General features: G+C 49.3%; 2 protein-coding genes across 8 annotated transcripts in view; both read left to right on the forward strand.

The window, feature by feature from the left end:
• HBEGF (heparin binding EGF like growth factor) overlaps positions 1 to 15,821 on the forward strand; it is a 385,453-nt gene that overhangs the window by 369,382 nt on the left and 250 nt on the right. The window lies entirely within an intron of this gene.
• NRG2 (neuregulin 2) overlaps positions 1 to 15,821 on the forward strand; it is a 239,669-nt gene that overhangs the window by 82,787 nt on the left and 141,061 nt on the right. The window lies entirely within an intron of this gene.

Genomic DNA, 15,821 nt, shown 5'->3' on the forward strand with positions numbered 1-15,821 from the left:
GAGGGAGAGGGAGAAGCAGACTCTCCACTGAGCAGGGAGCCCGACACGGGGCTCGATCCCAGGACCCTGGGATCATGACCTGAGCCGAAGGCAGCCGCTCAACCGACTGAGCCACCCAGGCGCCCCTTGAAGGATCATTCTAAGGAAAACTGTTGAGTAGGGACAGAGCTTGAAAATACAGAGGACAGACAAGCACTGCTTGTGGACTTCTTCAGTGGACATGCTGGGGTGATCGAACCTCACACTTCATCTCATGAAACAGAGAGCACAGTCCTAGGAGCGAGATGTCACTTTAAACTCCCCAATTTGCCACTTACTAGCTCTGTGACCTTGGGACGACTGACCTTTATGAGCCTGTCTCCTTAACTGGAAAATAGGGTTGATGGCATTTGCTTTTCTTTCCTAACAAGGGTATAAATCATGTCTGTGAAAGCGCTTTGAGATTGCAAAGTGCTGTATGAGAATGTGCTGTTATTATTACAACTACTAGCCGTTTACTCAGTCTTGCAGATTAATGTCCTGAGAGTGCCTTTTGCATAACCTCTTCATAGTCCCCCTGCCAAGGACTGAAAGGGCAGGGCCAGAGAGCGGGGGTCTGAGGCACGGCATGCAGTGTCTCCTCGGGCAGACGTATCCCATTCCATTGGCCCCGGGAGGCACTTCCCGTACCCTGAACACGCAACATCTCGGAAACTGGGCGGTGGCCGACAGCTGATGGCATGGTGGATGTGAGGAAATCAGCTAACTCTTGTCTTGGAACCAGGAGAGCCACATACACAAACTCTTCTTTTTTTCCTACATGAAAAGCTATTTTATCTCCACCTTTGCTAGAGGAGATCTCGCTGAAGTGCAGGGGGCATTGTGCCACCTCAGCATTGCAGAGCTCCCGCTGCCCTTGGGGATCTTGCCTGGTGTCATGGTCAGTCCTTTCTCGTGGTCCAGAGCTCTGCAGGCAGAAGTTCGGCTGGAACGTATCTCTCTTGATCTTGGCGCGTCTCCTGCTTCCTGATTGGGGTGGGGTGGGGTGAGGGGGAATCTCTCATGACAATTTTGTCATCACTTCCCGCTTCCTCAAAAAGTGGAAGGCAAGATGCGTTTTGGTTAATGGGACGGTTTATATTCCTCGGGGTTGGACTGTGTTGCGCTCTGGTGTGTTAGAAGGTGAGGAGCTGGGTCTCCTCTCTCTGTCCTTCAGACCCCTAACCTAAACGCTTCCTGCGCCAGGACAACCACTACACCCTCCGTGGAGCTTCTCTTCAGGATGAATTCTGTTCCTGTTTTCTTGTACCATTCAACTGCGAAGTCAGCGCTCCTTTCTTAGTACCGACTCTTGTGGTTTCAGTCTTTGATTGACGGTGTGGGTGCAGACTTTCCACCTTTCCGTCGAATGGCAAGGAGACGCCCGAGCCACCGCCCCTCTGGCGGGCTGCCGCAGGCTCCAGGAACGCGTGGCCAACGTGCGGTTACGAATGCAAACGCTCAGGTAAAGGTGGCTAAGAAAGAGGCGCTGACCTTTGCTGAGCGTGTACTTTCACAGACATGACTTCACTGGATTCTCCCAACAACCTAGGAAGGTGGCCTTCTCTTCCAGATGTTACATCCAGGAACCTGAGGCCCAGAACCATCGGCCACGCTAGTTAGAGGGGATGGAGCTAATCTGAAACCAGGCTCTGCAGGCAGGGCCAGTCTGAAAACAAAGAGCGGTGATAAGGGGATTACTAGCACTTACTGATTACCTAGACATTCTCTCCCCCCCACCCCGGGCCCCCAGCTAACGCGGAGAGGCAAGAGGTGACTGGACAGGGTTCTTTGAAGAGTTCTGGGGGTTTTTTCCCTGCCCGATTCTGGGCACGGGCTGGTGACCATGGCCCCTGGTTGGAGCTGTCCTGGGTCGCTCAGCCTCTGATCGGCCCTCTGGCCTCCACTTCCAGAGCCTCCCGATTCAGGTCAGATGCTGCGTGGTGCCCTAGAAATAACGGGGTTTCTAGCCCAGCGTGCCTCCCTGGAGCCCCTGGGCCTGCTAGGCCGGCGCTTGCAGCTCCTCTCCCCCTGCCCCAAGCTGTGTTTGTTTCTATTATGTCATTTGCTTATTATAGGCAGTCTGCTAAGTGTCAGCTGTCATTTCCCCGTGGTTCCCCTGCCTTTTCTTCTCCCTGTCTTCCCCAGTGTTTTCGGGACTGTGGGCGACAGGGACCTGGGAGGCAGCACTCTAAATAGGTTCCTTGTACAGTTCTTCATTAGGAATTAAGCTTTTCTGTTGATTTTCCCTTGGGGATGAGCTTTTGTTAGAAGCACTGGCGCTCTCAATGAGGATCCTCTCTGTGGTCCAGGGAAGGAGTGCCTCAAAGGACTGAAAAGAGAGCAAACTGCAGGTGGGAGGGGTCTGGAGGGGGAGGGGGAGCGGGTTGGTTTGGATCTGCGGGGGTCAAGTGCTGACCTGGGATTTGGCAGCTTCTGTGTTTTGGTCTTCGGCTTCCCGTGACCTTGGCAAGCACTTGTCCTTTTAAATGTTTGCGTCCTTGTGCTGTTTGCGCACTTTGCACTAAGAGATGCTTACTGCGTTCTGGTCCCGGAGTCATAGGCATAGTTACAAGACAGCAAACTGGAGCAACTGCCCCAGAATCCAGACTTGGAGGAAGCTGGGAGGTCAGGTGCCTGGGCAGTGACAGGGGAGACATCGCACTCCGGACTGTGGTGTGTGAAACAAGAGCTCGGTCTGTTAGGCCTCAGGGCATCCTCCGCCCCCTTCCAAAATTACTGCGGGAAGAAGTGGGGCTCGTTTTCCCTCCGAACATGCCCATCTGAGCCCTCTGTCTGTGTGCTGGGGCTTTATGACTTCTGTTCTACCCCACTACCGTTTTCAGTGGTTTCCCCGGATTGGACCTGGTTACACGGGGGCCATCTCCCAGAGATCCCTTGGCATCTCTGCAGACGGCTTGGCTGGAAGCAGCTCCCGTTTGGCCGTGTTCTGATTCAAGCCCAGGGCAGAGGAGGGCGTGTGCTTTGGACTAGGTATCAAAATGGGGCCTGCAGAGGTGGTTTGCTTCCTGGCGTCTCCGTTGCTCACTAGGCACACAGGGGCCTCTAGCTTTGGGCGTTTTCTTTGGAAAGCGATAGCAGGGCTGCCCTGATGGCTGCATGTTTGGAGGGATGAACAAAAACCGACTTGCATACTCATCCTCACCTCCTCCCCCCTGATGCACAGAGGAGCTGCCCTTGGTGCCCGAGTCCATCTCTCCCGCCTTCTCAGGATCCACACACTGTGCGCTTTTCTTTCTTTCCACACCTCTGCTGAATCCTTTCTATCCACTTTTCAACATATTGACGTCTCTCGCATCTGCAGCTCCTGCCCAGCTCTCTGTTCTCTCTTCTGCCAGACTTGCAGGAAGAACAGTTTCTACACCTTGTCTCTGTTGCACGAGCTCCCCTGTCCCCCTGTTTGGCGTCCTCCCCAATCCCCACTCCATCAGAACTGCTCCAAGTGAACTGCAAGTCCCTGAACCTCATGTCCATGGCCCTTCCCCATCTGATCTCCTCTCTCAAGCACTTTGACCCCACGAACTGACCCTGGCTTCTGCTGCCATCCTGTCACCCGTAGTTGCCCGCCTGCAGCTCTAGCCATCCCTTCACATTCTCTGGTTTTCAGCATTCCTTTCTACCGCATTTTTGAATGTGGGAGTTTTCCAAGTCTCCATCCTAGGTGCTCTTTTTTGCCCCTGCTGTCTCTCTGTATGCAGCTTTCCTGCCTCCAGTAATGTGTCTGCGAGGACCCTCAAATTCATGTGTTTAGCTGGAGCCCTTTGAACTCCAGATTCTCTTCGTCTTCGAACTCATCTTCTCTATTTGACATCTCACAACCATCTCAAACTCCACCTGTCCCAGACCGCACCCATAACGTCACCTCCTTCCCAAACCTCTAAGTGTCTCTTCGCTTAACCACTTGGACTTTCTTCTTTCTTACTGGAACACAGTCCCCCCCCACCGCCCCCAACCTTCTTGTTACTTTTCCCTCCTAAATCTTTCTTGAATCTGTCTCTTCACTGACATCACCCATATCAAATAATGATTGTCTTTCACCTGTTTTACTGGAGTTGCTTCATTACAGGCCTTTTAATTAGCGATTTGTGCTGCTTAGAGTCATTCTTCACATGCTGGGTTTTTTTTTTTTTTTAACTTTTTAAAAATTAAAAAAAAATTTTTTTCCACATAGTGGGCTTTTAAAAACACACGTCCAGTCAGATTTCACTCTGCCACCCCTCCTGTCCTCCAGTCCTCTTCTTTAACCTTCACATATATGACAACCACATTCCTCTCATGCCCTACAGGCCCTGTGTGGTCTTGCCTCTGTCGACATCACCAACGTCATCTCCGCCCCCTTCTCTTCATTCTGCGCTTGGGTCACCCTGGCCTTGACGAGACATGACTCCTGCCTCAGGGCATTTGTATGTGTTCTTTCCTGTCTCGGAAACGCCCTTCCTTCCGTCTTTCTGCACTCTGCTGAGATGTTACTTCCTTCAGGAAGGCTTTCTGAAGCCCCAGGCTAGGCGACAGGTAGGCCACATCTGCTCACAGATGCCACTATCCTTATCCTTCTAGTGCTTACTCCTGAATCACCAAGACATCATTCGACATTGGATACCTGTCTCCCTACTAGGCCATCAGCTCCAGAGAACAGAGACTGTGTGTCACACTAAGACTTCAGCACAGTGCCTGGCACAGGGGTGGCCCCAGGATGGGTTCTTCCTATGAATGAATGACAGTGAGCTGGGAACAAGGGGATTAAGATGAATTTGCAGGGAGGTGTATGCAGACAATGTTGTCCTCCCGAACTCTCAAGCTAGAGAAGTCACTAACAGTTCAGTTTGCTAAGAATCACATAGTTAGTTTACCTAGTTCAGAATTTTGGTTTTAAATATGAGGAGATGAAGGCCCAGAGACTGAAGTCACTTGCTCAAGGTCAGACAATGAGGTAGGAAGAGTTCAAACTCCTCCTGCCCGACTTCCAGTTTGGCCCTCGCTCTCATCTGCACCACCCTCTTCCTCCCTCTCACGCAGGGGACAGCCTGTATGTTCCCCAGTAGCGAGCAGGGCTCTGGAGTCAGGAAGGCCGATTGCTTCCTCCCTGCTGCAAGTGAGGGTGGCAGGTGGGAGCAGCCCCGACACCCCCCTCCGCCCAGGGTTAGTGATGAGTGATGGGCTGCAAGGGCATCTGAGCCAAGGCCAGGCTTACCTGTTGAGATGGGGAGCCCTGAAAGGAGAAACACAAGGGATGTGTTTGTTGAAGTAACTTGATTTTCCAGTTTCTGGGTTGTCAGAATTTGGGGACTGGAAACTGACAGTGGAGCTAAAGCTTCTGGGAGCCTGGTTTGCGTCTGTGACTTGTGGGCTCGCTGTGCGCCTGCCTGAGAACCCCAGCTTTGTGGTCTGAGGCCGAAGCCTTCATGGAGCCATGGGGGGCAGCGCGTCTGCAGTGAGGCGTCCCTTCCTCCATCGTGTTTACCTGACCCTGTCCTGCTAGTCACTGAGAAGTCCATCCTGCAATATCTAAAGATGGAGAGCTCCCGGCTGGGAGCGGCTGTGCAGGAAACAGGATACTTAGAATATAAACCATAGGATGCTGGCCCCTCACATTTCCAGTCTCCCCTCACTCATTTTCAGTTTTTTTTTTTTCTTTTATTTAACCATTCAATCTCCATGACTATCCTGGGTACGGAGGACATGGAGATGAGTAAGTCACATGTCTGCCTATGGGAAGCTCATAGCTTAGTGATGGGCCATTCATTTATTCATTCACTCATTCATAAAATATTTGGTAGGCATTTATCCCGGGCTACGCGTTATGCTGGGCTTATTCACTCATTCAGCAATGTTTGAGTTCTTCCTGTATATCAGGACTCCTTCCAGGTGTTTGGAATATTGAACAAAAAAAATCTCTGCCCTCATGGAATTTACTCTCTAATGGGGAAAGACCTATCATATAGACTATACATAATAAATAAGTAAATTAAATAGTGTTTAGAAGGGGTAAATACTATAAAAAGAAAAAAAAATGAATGGAAAGGGGTAAAGGGAGTGCACAGCGTGGGTTGCAGTTTTAAGTAGGGTGGTTATGATAGACCTAACTTACAAAAGTGATATAGAGCGGAGACTTGAAGGAGGCAAGAGCGTTAGACATACGGCTATCTTGGTGAAAGGAATTTCAGGCAGAGGTTCTTCCATCTAAGGTGGAAACATGCCTGGCATGTTCAGGGAACAGCAAAAAAATCCATATGTCTATGTCTGGAGCGGAATGAGTTGAGGTTAGACAGGCAATTTCGGTGCCAGATCACGTAGGGCCTTATAGGGCCTTGTAGGCCATTATAAAGATTCGGGTTTTTCTTTTAGTGAAATCCAGATCCACTGGAGGGTTACTGAGTAGAGGAGCTATTTGATCTGACGCATATTTGAAAGGGATCACAGAGTCTCCCATATTGAGAATAGACTTTTGGGAGCAAGGGTGAAAACAGAGAAACCAGTTAGGAGGTCACTGCAAACATCTAGGAAAGAGATGGTGGGGGCTCTGTGTATTGTGGTAGCAAAGGAGGGGATGAGATAAGGTTGGAAGCTGATAGAGGAAGTGGAATCAGGAGGGTTTTAATTTTATTATTTTTTTTATTAAGGTAAAATATACGTAAAATTTACTATTTTAACCATTAATAAGCATATAGTTCAGTGGATCTAAGTACATTCACACATTTGGGCAACTATCAGTACCATCCATTTCCAGAACTTCATCTTCCCAAACTGAAACTGTTATTTTTTTTAAGATGAGAGAATTAACGTCATGTTTCTGGGCTGGTGGGAGTGATTCAGTTGAGAGGGGGAAGTTAATGATGTAGGAAGGTGAGGGAGGAGGAGATTGTTGGAATGATTTCCTAGAGTAGGGAAGTGGTGAGATCTGGAGTACAAGCAGAGGGGTTGGCTGGGGGACCACGGATAGTTCATCTTAGTAACAGAAAGGAAAGCAGATGCTGAAAGGTGCATAAATGTTGTCGTGAGAGTCTATAAAAATTCTCCTCTCGTTGTTCCCATTTTCTCAGTGAAGGAGGAAACAGTCATTGGCTGAGAGTTTTGGGGAGGAGTATTAGAGGTTTGAGGAGAAAGAAGGTGTAAAATAGTCATCTAGGTGAGTGAATAAACTAGGGAGTTACAGTAAAATTGTAGGGCCCACTGTAAGTGCCCATCTTTGGATCATGGTCATGAATTTACAGTGAGACCAGCCTACCTGGGTGTGGGCTCGTCTCCAGCTGCATTCAATTGCATGGATGCAAATACTGGGTTGGATTTAACTAGGATTGTGGTTTAACAAAGTGAAGAAAGGGAATTATTATAAAGCTTGATCATGAATGTAAGCTGGGAAAGAAGGGAAGAGGGGGCACCATATCCCTCTGAGGACCAGTGGAAAGATGGTAGCATCAATGGACTGGAGACTCTGTTAGGATAAAAGAATTGTTGGGGTCCCAATCCGAGAGGGACTGAGCTGGAAAGTGGTTGGAGAGCTGGAAAGTGGTTGGAGAGTGGAATGTGTACATTCAAGACCATGGTTGCAATTTCTGGTGATGACAAGGACTACAGTTGCTAGAGAAGAGAGGAGCACAAGATCACTGGAGAAGAAGAACTCAAGGAACCGAGAAGCCAAGATATTGGCAGGACCACTTGGTCAGGGTAATTACGTTTCTAAAAGTTAAGATAGGACTAGTATACATACACATATGACTAATAGACGTGTGTCCTGCCCTCGAAGAGCTTGCAGTCGAGCCCAGGAGATAAGCAAGTCAAATGCATTGACCGCGTAATGTGAAAAATGCTGTGACTGGAAACGTGCAGGGAAGGGCAGCACAACTGGAGGACACATAAGCCCAGCCTTGAGGGCTGGAAAATCTTCCTGGAGGAAAGAGATTGTGTGGGGACTTTGAAGAACAAATGGAAGTTAACTAGGGAAAGGGAGAGGAAGAAGTACTCCAGAAAGGGGGAACAGCATGTGCAAAGGGATAAACAAGAAGCCAGGGCACGCTGGAGTAACGGAAAGAAGATCTTTTACTGCAGGTGCATGTGCAGTGGTGCTAGATGAGGTTAAGAAGGTGAGGTGAGTGGAATCATCATGTCGGGCCTTGGGGGCTATGGTAAGGAGTTTGGCTCTATTCCATGAGCAGTGGAAGAGGTGTAGAGGGACCAGGGGATAGAAGCCGAGGTTGAGGAATGCTTAATAGATGAGTGACATTTGAGCTGGGCCCTCATATGAGCTGTCTATGGCCGCATAACAAATTACCCTGAAACTTAGTGGCTTAAAACAACAAACATCTATTTTCTCGCAGTTTCTGTGGGTCGGGAATCCAGATGTAGCTCAGCTGAGTCCTCAGACCTAGGAATTTTACAAGACTACAGTTAAGGTGGCAGCCAGGGCTACAGTCGCCTCAGGACACAACGGGAGGCTTTCACGCTCACTCGCACAGCCAGCGGCGGGCTTCAGGTCCTCACTGGCTGTTGGCCACAGACATCAGTTCCTTGCCACATGGCTGTCATCACAGGGTGGTTCCCGACATAGCACCTGACTTCCTTTAGAGCAGGCAAGGGAGAGAGCGCGAGAGAGCGGGCAAGTTTCAAGTTGCAGTCTTTTTATAACCCAACCACGGAAGTTCACATATCGTCCCTTTTGCTACATTCCATTTAGTAGAAGTGAGTCACTAGGTGCAGCCCACACTCAAGGGGAGATGTTGGATACGGGCAGCAATATTAGGAGCAGGAGCATTAGGGGCCATCCAGGGGCTGCCGTCACAGGCCTGAAGGAGGGCTAAGGAGTTGCCAGAGAGAGATGAGGAACAACTAGGAGAAGATGGCACAGAAGAATTTTAAGGAAGAGGGAGTGACACGGCCAATGACACGTAGACGCGCAATGCACTAAGTGTCCAAAGTGGTGGAAGATACCCCTGTTAATACCCATTGGAAAGGGTCTTGTGTGCTATGCTGTGAAGTTTGGCCTTTGCTCTTTGTACCAGGAGAAGGTCCCTTGAAGGCATTTATGTAGGAGAGTGACCTAATTAGTTTTTGGTCTCCAGCTGTGTGGGGGACGTTTGGGAGTGGGAGGGACGGATGACAGAGAGCGCCCTCCAGTGGGCGAGGAGGGCCTGAATCAAGGCAATGGCGGGGGGCCTTGAGAAGGGGAGCCCGACTCAAAGGATATTTAGACAATAATGAACAAGGCTTGGAGAATCTCCTGGGAGAGCAAGGACGTATCAGATGCTTTTGAAGTTCTCCACCTGGATCACGGAGTGTCCTGGCCAGAAGTGAAGGTACGTAAGGCAGTGTTCTTTGCGGATGGGACAGGGAGTCAGTCCTGGCATCCCTGCTTTCACCTGTGAACCCAGGCACACATTCCTAGTTCTGTTTGCTGACAGTAAAGAAATATTTAGTTTAAAGTCTTTTTTTTTTTTAAGCGCCTCCTGTGTGTAGGATGTCAGGGTGTTATGGGGAATATAGAGTCCAAGGCTCTACTCCTGAAGAGCCTTCAGCCTTGTTCCGGGAAGAAGAGATCAGGTTGGGATTTAGGACGCCGTCACAGTGAGGCAGGGCAAGTGAGAGCCTCCACGTGCCCCATGCAGCAGCAGCAACACCCTGAGATGCTACTGGTTTCTCCAGGGGTCTTCGATGACGGGTGAACCCCCACAGTACTGGAGGACTACTGAGCTTCCACTTCCATTGGTGTGGTAAGGGCTTTCATCCCTGCCTTACCACCTTCCAGAACAGCCTCCCGGGACTCCTGGGTCAGGGAGTGTCAGCCCAAGAGAGCCCTGGGCTCCAAGTTAGCATTTGGCCCCAACAGGGTTGCTTGTGCCTGAGAGGGTGGAGCAACACAGTGGTGTTAATGCACGTGGCAGTGAACTCTGAAGCGTAGAGAAGTTTGTGTGCCCTTTTGCCAGGTTCTTCTGGGGAAAGAGTAGGAGCCGAAGGGAGAGTGAGCTCTAAGTGGTTCCAAAGTGCCACAGAGAATTGCTACTGCTATGTGCCAGGGCTATGTAATTGTTTGGCACACATTATCTCATTCAGTCCTCACCACAATCCTAGGAAGTTGGTACTATTGTTATTGTCCTATAACCATATCCTCTGTTTCTCCTACATGGGGAAGTGAGACTCAGAGATGTTAAGTGACCTGCTTAAAGCCACACAGCGAGTTAGAAGTACGGGCAGGCTTGTCTGACTGCAGAGCCCATATTCTAACCGTATTACCATACTCCTCCTGTCTTCATGCTTTTATTTTTTTGAGCCCATCAGTCTTGTCTGTGATCCTGTCATTTGCCAGAAGATTATTTTCCCTCTGCTGCTGGGGTAAATAGGCTATTCTTCTTCTTTGTAGGTTTTAATTTGGCATTGAGTGCTGACCCGTCTGGAATTGATTGCAGTATATATAAATTTCATTTGGTTGTGCTCCCTTGGTCACAAGCCAAAGTTAGATTCTCCTAAGCTAGCTCAGGTAAAGATGAGCTTACCAGGGCGCCTGGGTGGCTCAGTCAGTTAAGCGTCTGCCTTCGGCTCAGGTCATGGTCCCGGGGTCCTAGGATCGAGCCCATCAGGCTCCCTGCTCAGCGGGGAGCCTGCTTCTCCCTCTTCTTCTGCCTGCAGCTCCCCCTGCTTGTGCTCTCTCCCCCTCCCCCCACCTCGGTCAAATAAATGAATAAAATCTTAAAAAAAAGATGAGCTTACTGGAGGGAACTGTGGAGTGCTGAGAAGTAAGGGATCTCAAAGCAATCCATGAAAAGGCCGACCTATCACAGGGCTGGACCTTGCAGAGACTAGGTCAGACCCAAATAGCATGTGCCCAGCTCAGTGTCTGGCATAGAATAGCTGCTCAATAAATACTTATTGAGTACGTGCAGCAGACAGTTGAGGGGCCCACTATCCAGTGAAGGGGGCCTGTTGCAACCCCAGGGGGACCGGAGCCCTTTTGTTTCCACTGAAATCAGGTTGCTAGGCTCCTCAAAGGATATCGCAGTAGCAACACTTGAGACTCATACTTGTTGGGGGACACATCTCTGATTTCCGCACACATCTTCTGCCTAGACTCTGAGCTGTGGCCAAGTGGGAGACACAGATGACCATCCGCCCATTGTGTCCACATTCCTGTGTGGGTCCCTCCACACCTGTTCTCATGTGAAATGTCACTAGAGAGTAACAGCGTCTTCTGACAGGGCTGTGGTCCTCCAGCACTGGACTTCCTGGTAACTAGAAAAAAGGAAGGACTAGATGGATGGAGGATCTGGGTTCAGGTACTGGGTCTGTCAGAGCTATGTGACTTGGGCCTGATACATAGTTTCTCTGGGACTTGGTTTCCTGATCTGTAAAGGGCAGAGTCTGGTTGAGGTTCCTCCTGGCTCTTGAGTCCTATGAGTCGCTAGGTTGGGCCCAAGGTCATAGGGAAGGAAATGCTGATATCACATTCGTCTCCCCTGGAAACCCATGGATAAGTCCAAGCAGGTGGCCCCTTCGATGGAGGACAGTTTCCAAGAGGGGGAAGAATCTTTCTCAGGCTTTGGGTGGGACTCGCTCCTTTTCGACTACTCTAAAGATACTTGGAAGCTAGGTCCGGCATGGTCAGCTGGGACTCTCGAGGTGCGGGAAGTGAAGGTGCAGAGGAAGGACATGCAGATGGGCCTCCACTGCTCCATCGGGCAGCCTCGCGCTCTCCAGATGCCACCTCTGCCCCCGCTTTCCCTTGGCTCATCTCGTCTGTTTGAGTTCTTGATCCTGAGCTGTGTCCCATTGGTGTCCGCTATGGCTCTAGAGTAAAATGCAATTTATTTTTCTCCAGCTGGCAGTGGAAGGTTGGTTAATATGAGCAATAACGTCCTTGGTGCTCTGCACTCCTGGGCGCGTTAACTGCCAAGTCAGATCCCGTCTGAAGCAGGAGGCCGTACCCCTCGCGCAGGATGTGCAGCAGCTTGGAGGTTCGCGATGTATTTTTGAGCCACCTGAACTTTTTCAGAGTGCATTGGTGAGGGAATAAATCTGTGGTCCCCTTCTCCCTAGAGCAGGGGTTTTAACCGTGGCACTGGCGTTTTGAGCCGAATGATTCTTCGTTGAGGGGGTGCCGTGTTGTGCATCGTAAGGTGTTGAGCTGCAGTAACGGCCCCCCTCCTGCAGTTAGTGCAACCAAAGATGTCTCTAGACATGCCGACTGGCCCCGGGGGGCAAAATCGCCCCAGTTAAGAACCACTGTCCTCAAGGTACTACAGCTCACACGCTGGGCCCTGTGACACAAGTGAGGCGTTTGAGAGTCCTGGTCTTGTTTTCGGTTTCACTTCTGACTCAGCAAAGATCCTAGGGCGATGAGACTCCAGAACTCTGTTTATTCACCTATAAAATGGGGCCATCCGTTTTCCTCATTAGGATAGTAATAGATGTTTGTTGAAAACAATTTAGAAGCAGCATTAAAGTGTAAAGAAGACAATCTAAAAAGATTTGTCAGCGTCTCAACTACCTACAGATAACTATTATTAAGGTGTTTTCTTCCCACTTTTTTTTTTTTTTTAAGATTTTATTTGTCAGAGAGACAGAGAGCACAAGCGGGGGGAGCGGCAGGGTTAGGGAGAAGCAGGCCTCCCGTGGAGCAGGGAGCCCGATGCAGGACTCGATCCCAGGACCCTGGGATCATGACCTGAGCCGAAGGCAGACGCTTAACCGACTGAGCCACCCAGGCGCCCCTTCCTACTTTTTTAATTTGCATACCTCTCCCCTCCCATGCCACATAGAGACCAAATCAGGATCATATCAGAATATAAGGCAAACCATTCTTGGGAAATGTGATTCTTAACAGACACATAGAAGGCCATCTTATGAATGCCATGTATTTTATTTAATCAATTTTTGGTTTATGGCATTTATCGTATCAATTTCTTATGCCAAGAGCTAATACTGGGATAGCAACCTTGTGCATGAGTCTTTGTGTGCAACTCTGATTTCCTTAGGATAATTCCTAGAAGCGGAATTGCTGGGTCAAAGGGTGGGAACACTTTTAAGGCTTTGGGCGTATGGTATCCTGTTGCCTTCCAGAATGGCTATGCCATTTCATATCAGCAGTGTACGAGAGAGCCGAATTGGGGCAATCTGTACTTAAACAAAGCTTTCTCCAACACCCCAGGCTTCTGCTGAAGCTGAACAATCCCCGTTTGGTTTGTGATATTGCACAAGAGCCCTGAAAGCACAGTGGTGGTCTGCTCGCGGGGTACAGCTGGGCAGAACGTGTACTAACCGGGATGGGTGACAGATGGCATATTTTAGAATTATCGACGGAACTAAGACCCAAGACTAGAGGGCCCACAGCCATATGAGAATCCTGTCTTTTCGGCCTGGCCCCAGGACTGGGGTGTTGTGCTCCGATGAGCCTGTCCTAACCAGTCTTCTGAAGGGGCCGCTGATTTTCAGAGCCTCTGACCTAGACGTGGTTTTCTAGAGTAGGAATCCAGTGGCCTACGTGGAAGGCTTAGAGGGTCACATCTGAGGTGGAGCTGGCTAGAGGGAATTTGACTAGTGTCAGCATTCCCTCCCTGCCCCTCACCTGCACCCTACCCTCTCCCATTCCTCCCCCCAGCCTCCTGGACGCATTCGGGGCCCTCTTAGTAAAAGAACATGCAGAAGGTGTAATTTCTCATCTTGACGTGTGCCTGAGATGCTTGAGGTGCTGGGGATAGACTGGGCAATGGGCTGGGCACGTGGCGCCCGAGATACTGGGTCCATGCAGTTGTGGGCATGACCTTGATGGCCCTTCTGGTCTCGGCGACCCAAAGCACTCCTGCCATGGCTGTCTGTGTCTAAGAATGTAGTCACTGTGGGACTGGAAGGTAAACAGAGGCAGGCATGATGCAGTCAGAGAGAGAGAGACAGGTTTTGAGACCTAGGGCTTGCTCCTTTGTTATAGGGGCAGATGCCTGAAGGAAGGTCAGTGTTGGCTCTGCCACAGCGCTGGGGTGACCGCATCTGGGCGAGCACCAGCTTCTAGTCCCTGACCACCTTTCTCTGGCTCGTGGAAGAGAAGGTGAAGGTCTCTGGTGAACTGCTAACTGGTGCTCATTAACGGTGATTACACCTCCATCATCAGGTCCTTTGATATTCACGGGAGTTCTCTTATGTGGGAAGAGGGATATTTAAAGCTTGGGGATCTTTCCTTTCAAATTCTTACTTCCGCCCCTAGGGAGTTCAAGGTGTAATAGACATTTTTGGGGGGAGACCCACCCAATGCCAGATTTCCTGAGACTACCGGTATCAGATTCACCTTGTTCTGCGGTAAAACCGAGGGAAAGGTGCCTGAAGTTGTGGGGTGGTGTTTAATCAATGGTAAATCTAGAGACATAATCTATCTTTTAAAATTTTGTATTTTGAACTAATTTTACACTCATGGAAAAGTTGCAAAAATAGTACAGAGAGATCCCGTACACCCCTCACCCAACTTCCCCTATTATTCACATCTTACGTAACTGTAGTAAAATGATCAAAACTAGGAAATTAACCTCCGTACGATACTGTACACTGCAAGAGATGCCTTATTTAAATGTCCTCAGTTTTCCACTCATGTCCCTTTCCTGCTCCACCGGCCTCCCTAGGATCCCACCACGGTGCATTTAGTTCTTACCTCTCTGTCTCCTCTAATTTTTTTTTAAACAGTTTTTCAATCTCTCCTGGTTTTTTATGATCTTGACACTTTTGAAGAGTGTTGCTCCGTTATTTTGAAGAATGTACCTCAGTTTGGATCGTCTCGTTTCTCATCGCTGAAGTGACAAGATTACCACAGAGATGAGGTTGTGCCCTCAAGTGTGGATCACTTGGTTGGGTGGTGTCTGCCGAATTTCTCCACTATAAAGTTACTATCTTTCCCTTTAGAGTCAATAAAAATCTTGGAGATATACTTCAAAGCAAAAGATATTCTTTTGCTCTTCCAACTTGTGACTGCTAATTTCGGCATCCATTGGGGGATCCTGTTGGCAAGAGTTGTTTGTGGTGTTTGCCTGATGGTGCTTTTCTATTTCTGCATGTATGAACTGTAGAATACTATCTACTATAAAGTAGAGCTAAAGACATCGTCTTGATGGGATCTATTATTCCTTGATTAAGTCTTCATTCAAGAGCAGGAGCTCTTTCCAAAATGTGATCTATTTATCTTTACACGTCTGTATGTTAGTTGCCTATTGGTAGTCTCGGAAAGTTTGCAAAACCAGTGCGGAGGGTTCCTGTACACCCCTCACTGACTCCCCCTAATGTGAACATGTTACACAGCCATAGTAGAATTAGCACAAGTAGGAAATCACCTACTTTATGGGAAGGCTATGACAACAACTAAGCAAGGGATGCTGGTGGCCTGGACCAAGTGGGTAACTGGGGAGGTGCTGAGAAGTGGCTGGAGTCTGAACATATTTCGAGGTCGAACATACAGGCTTTGTGAAAGGACTGGATGTGGAGTGAGAGGAGAGACGAGGAGTGCACTTTGGCGCCAAGATGTTTGACCTGAATGACTGGTCCTGCCATTTCTTGAATTGGGGAAGGTTACAAGAGCCAGCCAGGCAACTGTGCCCATCAACTGACAAACTCCCCTTTTCTCATCACCTCCCCAATTAGCCACTTGATCCAAGCTGCCATTATTTCTTGCCTTGTTTTAATAGCCTCCAAATTGGTCTCTCTGTTTCTACCCTTACCGCTTCCCCGCCCCCCCCCCCCCAGTCAATTCTGCACACAGCCACAAGATTGACCAAAACATGAAAAATCAGCGAGCTCCTATGTTCTTCTGCTCGGAGCCTCAT

The sequence above is a fragment of the Halichoerus grypus genome, chromosome 2 (assembly GCF_964656455.1).
Source record: "Halichoerus grypus chromosome 2, mHalGry1.hap1.1, whole genome shotgun sequence".
NCBI classification, from domain to species: domain Eukaryota; kingdom Metazoa; phylum Chordata; class Mammalia; order Carnivora; family Phocidae; genus Halichoerus; species Halichoerus grypus.